The sequence below is a fragment of the Nomascus leucogenys genome, chromosome 5 (genome assembly GCF_006542625.1).
Source record: "Nomascus leucogenys isolate Asia chromosome 5, Asia_NLE_v1, whole genome shotgun sequence".
Lineage (NCBI taxonomy): Eukaryota > Metazoa > Chordata > Mammalia > Primates > Hylobatidae > Nomascus > Nomascus leucogenys.
Window position 1 is genome coordinate 122,650,766 of NC_044385.1, and position 6,219 is coordinate 122,656,984.

Sequence of the window (6,219 nt, forward strand, 5' to 3'; positions counted from 1 at the left end):
AAGGCTCCGAGTAACTAAATGACTTATTCGGTGGACACAAGTAAATAATTCTCTTTTTCCTGAATATAATTCATTTGTTTACTTATCTGATTTCCTGCCAGGTTTCCTAAATCTTTGAAATCAGACATCTTCTAGCTAGATCCCTAATGCCTCAGCCCCTGGTGTTGGCCCTGATATATAGTAAGAATTTAATGAATATCTGTTGAGTAGTGGGAAAATATTGGGCTAGAAGCCAGTAAATGATGGGATTCAATCTCAGTCCTAATAATCATAAACCTTGTGAACTTGGGCCTACCACTTTTCTCTGTACTTCATTTTCCTCACCTCTAAATTGGAGCTAATAACACCAAATCAGACCAAACTTCTCTTTCTCACAGGTTTGTAGTAAGGATTAAATAAAATTCAATATAGGGAAGAATTTTCAAATACATTATGCAGTATGGATAAAGTGAAATCTATCTTCTCAAATATCTGCTCATGGAAAGGTTTAGCCTAGATTGGAAGAGACCATTATACAAGTGATATAGAAATCAGAGCTGTTTCTGTAACATCAGAGTTTACTGAGCCTGTTTCAGTGGATCCTTCTTGCTCATCACTGATCTCCAGTCTCTGAATCATTTTGCATGGTGCTGTAGAAAGATCTATGAATACAGGGGGTGGAGCCAAAATGGCCAAATAGGAACAGCTCCAGTCTACAGCTCCCAGCCTGAGCGACACAGAAGACGGGTGATTTCTGCATTTCTGTTTGAGGTACCGGGTTCACCTCACTAGGGAGTACCAAACAGTGGGTGCAGGACAGCCGGTGCAGCACACTGTGCGTGAGCTGAAGCAGGGCGAGGCATTGCCTCACTCGGGAAGCACAAGGGGTCAGGGAGTTTCCTTTCCTAGTCAAAGAAAGGGATAACAGACGGCACCTGGAAAATCGGGTCAGTCCCACCCTAATATTGCGCTTTTCCAATGGGCTTGGAAAACGGCACACCAGGAGATTGTGTCCCACACCTGGCTCCGAGGGTCCTATGCCCACAGAGTCTCACTGATTGCTAGCACAGCAGTCTGAGATCAAACTGCAAGGTGGCAGCGAGGCTGGGGGAGGGGTGCCCGCCATTGCCCAGGCTTGCTTAGGTAAACAAAGCAGCCAGGAAGCTCGAACTGGGTGGAGCCCACCACAGCTCAAGGAGGCCTGCCTGCCTCTGTAGGCTCCACCTCTGGGGGCAGGGCACAGACAAACAAAAAGTCAGCAGGAACCTATGCAGACTTAAATGTCTCTGTCTGACTGACAGCTTTGAAGAGAGTAGTGGTTCTCCCAGCACGCAGCTGGAGATCTGAGAACAGACAGACTGCCTCCTAAAGTGGGTCCCTGACCCCCGAGCAGCCTAACTGGGAGGCACCCCCCAGTAGGGACAGACTGACACCTCACTCGGCCAGATACTCCTCTGAGACAAAACTTCCAGAGGAACTATCAGACAGCTGAAATTGTGGTCTCACGAAAATCCACTGTTCTGCAGCCACCACTGCTGACACCCAGCCAAACAGGGTCTGGAGTGGACCTCTAGCAAACTCCAACAGACCTGCAGCTGAGGGTCCTGTCTGGTAGAAGGAAAACTAACAAACAGAAAGGACATCCACACCAAAAACCCATCTGTACATCACCATCATCAAAGACCAAAAGTAGATAAAACCACAAAGATGGGGAAAAAACAGAGCAGAAAAACTGGAAACTCTAAAAAGCAGAGCACCTCTCCTCCTCCAAAGGAACACAGTTCCTCACCAGCAATGGAACAAAGCCGGATGGAGAATGACTTTGACGAGTTGAGAGAAAAAGGCTTCAGATGATCAAACTACTCCAAGCTATGGGAGGAAATTCAAAACAATAGCAAAGAAGTTAAAAACTTTGAAAAAAAATTGGACGAATGGATAACTAGAATAACCAATGGAGAGAAGGGCTTAAAGGAGCTGACGGAGCTGAAAGCCAAGTATCGAGAACTACGCGAAGATTGCAGAAGCCTCGGTAGCCGATGCGATCAACTGAAGAAAGGGTATCAGTGATGGAAGATGAAATGAATGAACTGAAGCGAGAAGGGAAGTTTAGAGAAAAAAGAATAAAAAGAAACAAACAAAGCCTCCAAGAAATTTGGGACTATGTGAAAAGACCAAACCTACGTCTGATTGGTGTACCTGAAAATGACGGGGAGAATGGAACCAAGTTGGAAAACACTCTGCAAGATATTATCCAGGAGAACTTCCCCAATCTAGCAAGGCAGGCCAACATTCAGATTCAGGAAATACAGAGAACGCCATAAAGCTACTCCTCGAGAAGAGCAACTCCAAGACACATAATTGTCAGATTCACCAAAGTTGAAATGAAGGAAAAAATGTTAAGGACAGCCAGAGAGAACGGTCAGGTTACCCACAAAGTGAAGCCCATCAGACTAACGCTGATCTCTCCGCCGAAACTCTACAAGCCAGAAGAGAGTGGGGGCCTATATTCAACATTCTTAAAGAAAAGAATTTTCAACCCAGAATTTCATATCCAGCCAAACTAAGCTTCATAAGTCAAGGAGAAATAAAGTACTTTACAGACAAGCAAATGCTGAGTGATTTTGTCACCGCCAGGCCTGCCCTAAAAGAGCTCCTGAAGGAAGCACTAAACATGGAAAGGAACAACCGGTACCAGCCACTGCAAAAACATGCCAAATTGTAAAGACCATCGAGGCTAGGAAGAAACTGCATCAACTAACAAGCAAAATAACCAACTAACATCATAATGACAGGATCAAATTCACACATAACAATATTAACTTTAAATGTAAATGGGCTAAATGCTCCAATTAAAAGACACAGACTGGCAAACTGGATAAGGAGTCAAGACCCATCAGTGTGCTGTATTCAGGAAACCCATCTCACATGCAGAGACACACATAGACTCAAAATAAAGGGATGGAGGAAGATCTATCAAGCAAATGGAAAACAAAAAAAGGCAGAGGTTGCAATCCTAGTCTCTGATAAAATAGACTTTAAACCAACAAAGATCAACAGAGACAAAGAAGGCCATTACATAATGGTAAAGGGATCAATTCAACAAGAAGACCTAACTATCCTAAATATATATGCACCCAACACAGGAGCACCCAGATTCATAAAGCAAGTCCTGAGTGACCTACAAAGGGACTTAAACTCCCACACAATAATAGTGGGAGATTTTAACACCCCACTGTCAACATTAGACAGATCAATGAGACAGAAAGTTAACAAGGATATCCAGGAATTGAACTCAGCTCTGCACAAAGTGGACCTAATAGACATCTACAGAACTCTCCACCCCAAATCAACAGCATATACATTTTTTTCAGCACCACACCACACCTATTCCAAAATTGACCACATAGTTGGAAGTAAAGCTCTCCTCAGCAAATGTAAAAGAACAGAAATTATAACAAACTGTCTCTCAGACCACAGTGCAATCAAACTAGAACTCAGGATTAAGAAACTCACTCAAAACCGCTCAACTACATGGAAACTGAACAACCTGCTCCTGAATGACTATTGGGTACATAATGAAATGAAGGCAGAAATAAAGATGTTCTTGAAACCAACGAGAAGAAAGACACAACATACCAGAATCTCTGGGACACATTCAAAGCAGTGTGTAGAGGGAAATTTATAGCACTAAATGCCCACAAAAGAAAGCAGGAAAGATCAAATATAGACACCCTAACATCACAATTAAAAGAACTAGAAAAGCAAGAGCAAACACACTCAAGAGCTAGCAGAAGGCTAGAAATAACTAAAATCAGAGCAGAACTGAAGGAAATAGAGACACAAAAAACCCTTCAAAAAATTAATGAATCCAGGAGCTGGTTTTTTGAAAAGATCAACAAAATTGATAGACCGCTAGCAAGACTAATAAAGAAGAAAAGAGAGAAGAATCAAACAGATGCAAGAAAAAATGAAAAAGGGGATATCACCACCGATCCCACAGAAGTACAAACTACCATCAGAGAATACTACAAACACCTCTATGCAAATAAACTAGAAAATCTAGAAGAAATGGATAAACGCCTCGACAAATACACCCTCCCAAGACTAAACCAGGAAGAAGTTGAATCTCTGAATAGACCAATAACAGGTTCTGAAATTGTGGCAATAATCAATAGCTTACCAACCAAAAAGAGTCCAGGACCTGATGGATTCACAGTCGAATTCTACCAGAGGTACAAGGAGGAACTGGTACCATTCCTTCTGAAACTATTCCAATCCATAGAAAAAGAGGGAATCCTCCCTAACACATTTTATGAGGCCAGCATCGTCCTGATACCAAAGCCTGGCAGAGACATAACCAAAACAGAGAATTTCAGACCAATATCCTTGATGAACATTGATGCAAAAATCCTCAATAAAATACTGGCAAACCAAATCCAGCAGCACATCAAAAAGCTTTTCCACCATGATCAAGTGGGCTTCATCCCTGGGATGCAAGGCTGGTTCAACATATGCAAATCAATAAATGTAATCCAGCATATAAACAGAACTAAAGACAAAAACCACATGACTATCTCAATAGATGCAGAAAAGGCCTTTAACAAAATTCAACAACCCTTCATGCTAAAAACTCTCAATAAATTAGGTATTGATGAGACGTATCTCAAAATCATAAGAGCTATCTATGACAAACCCACAGCCAATATCATACTGAATGGGCAAAAACTGGGAGCATTCCCTTTGAAAACTGGCACAAGACAGGGATGCCCTCTCTCACCACTCCTATTCAACATAGTGCTGGAAGTTCTGGCCAGGGCAATCAGGCAGGAGAAGGAAATAAAGGGTATTCAATTAGGAAAAGAGGAAGTCAAATTGTCCCTGTTTGCAGATGACATGATTGTGTATCTAGAGAACTCCATCATCTCAGCCCAAAATCTCTTTAAGCAGATTAGCAACTTCAGCAAAGTCTCAGGATACAAAATCAAAGTACAAAAATCACAAACATTCTTGTACACCAATCACAGACAAACAAAGAGCCAAATCATGAGTGAACTCCCATTCACAATTGCTTCAAAGAGAATAAAATACCTAGGAATCCAACTTACAAGGGATGTGAAGGGCCTCTTCAAGGAGAACTACAAACCACTGCTCAATCAGATAAAAGAGGATACAAACAAATGGAAGAACATTCCATGCTCATGGTTTGGAAGAATCAATATCGTGAAAATGGCCATACTGCCCAAGGTAATTTATAGATTCAATGCCATCCCCATCAAGCTACCAATGACTTTCTTCACAGAATTGGAAAAAACTACTTTAAAGTTCATATGGAACCAAAAAAGAGCCCGCATTGCCAAGTCAATCCTAAGCCAAAAGAACAAAGCTGGAGGCATCATGCTACCTGACTTCAAGCTATACTACAAGGCTACAGTAACCAAAACAGCATGGTACTGGTACCACAACAGAGACATAGATCAATGGAACAGAACAGAGCCCTCAGAAATAATGCCGCATATCTACAACTATCTGATCTTTGACAAACCTGACAAAAACAAGAAATGGGGAAAGGATTACCTATTTAATAAATGGTGCTGGGAAAACTGGCTAGCCATATGTAGAAAGCTGAAACTGGATCCCTTCCTTACACCTTATACAAAAATTAATTCAAGATGGATTAAAGATTTAAATGTTAGACCTAAAACCATTAAAACCCTAGAAGAAAACCTAGGCAATACCATTCAGGACATAGGCGTGGGCAAGGACTTCATGTCTAAAACACCAAAAGCAATGGCAACAAAAGCCAACATTGACAAATGGGATCTAATTAAACTAAAGAGCTTCTGCACAGCAAAAGAAACTACCATCAGAGTGAACAGGCAACCTACAGAATGGGAGAAAATCTTTGCAACCTACTCATCTGACAAAGGGCTTATATCCAGAATCTACAATGATCTCAAACAAATTTACAAGAAAAAAACAAACAATCCCATCAAAAAGTGGGTGAAGGGCATGAACAGACACTTCTCAAAAGAAGACATTTATGCAAAAAAACACATGAAAAAATGCTCATCATCACTGGCCATCAGACAAATGCAAATCAAATCCACAATGAGATACCATCTCACACCAGTTAGAATGGCCATCATTAAAAAGTCAGGAAACAACAGGTGCTGGAGAGGATGTGGAGAAATAGGAACACTTTTACACTGTTGGTGGGACTGTAAACTAGTTCAACCATTG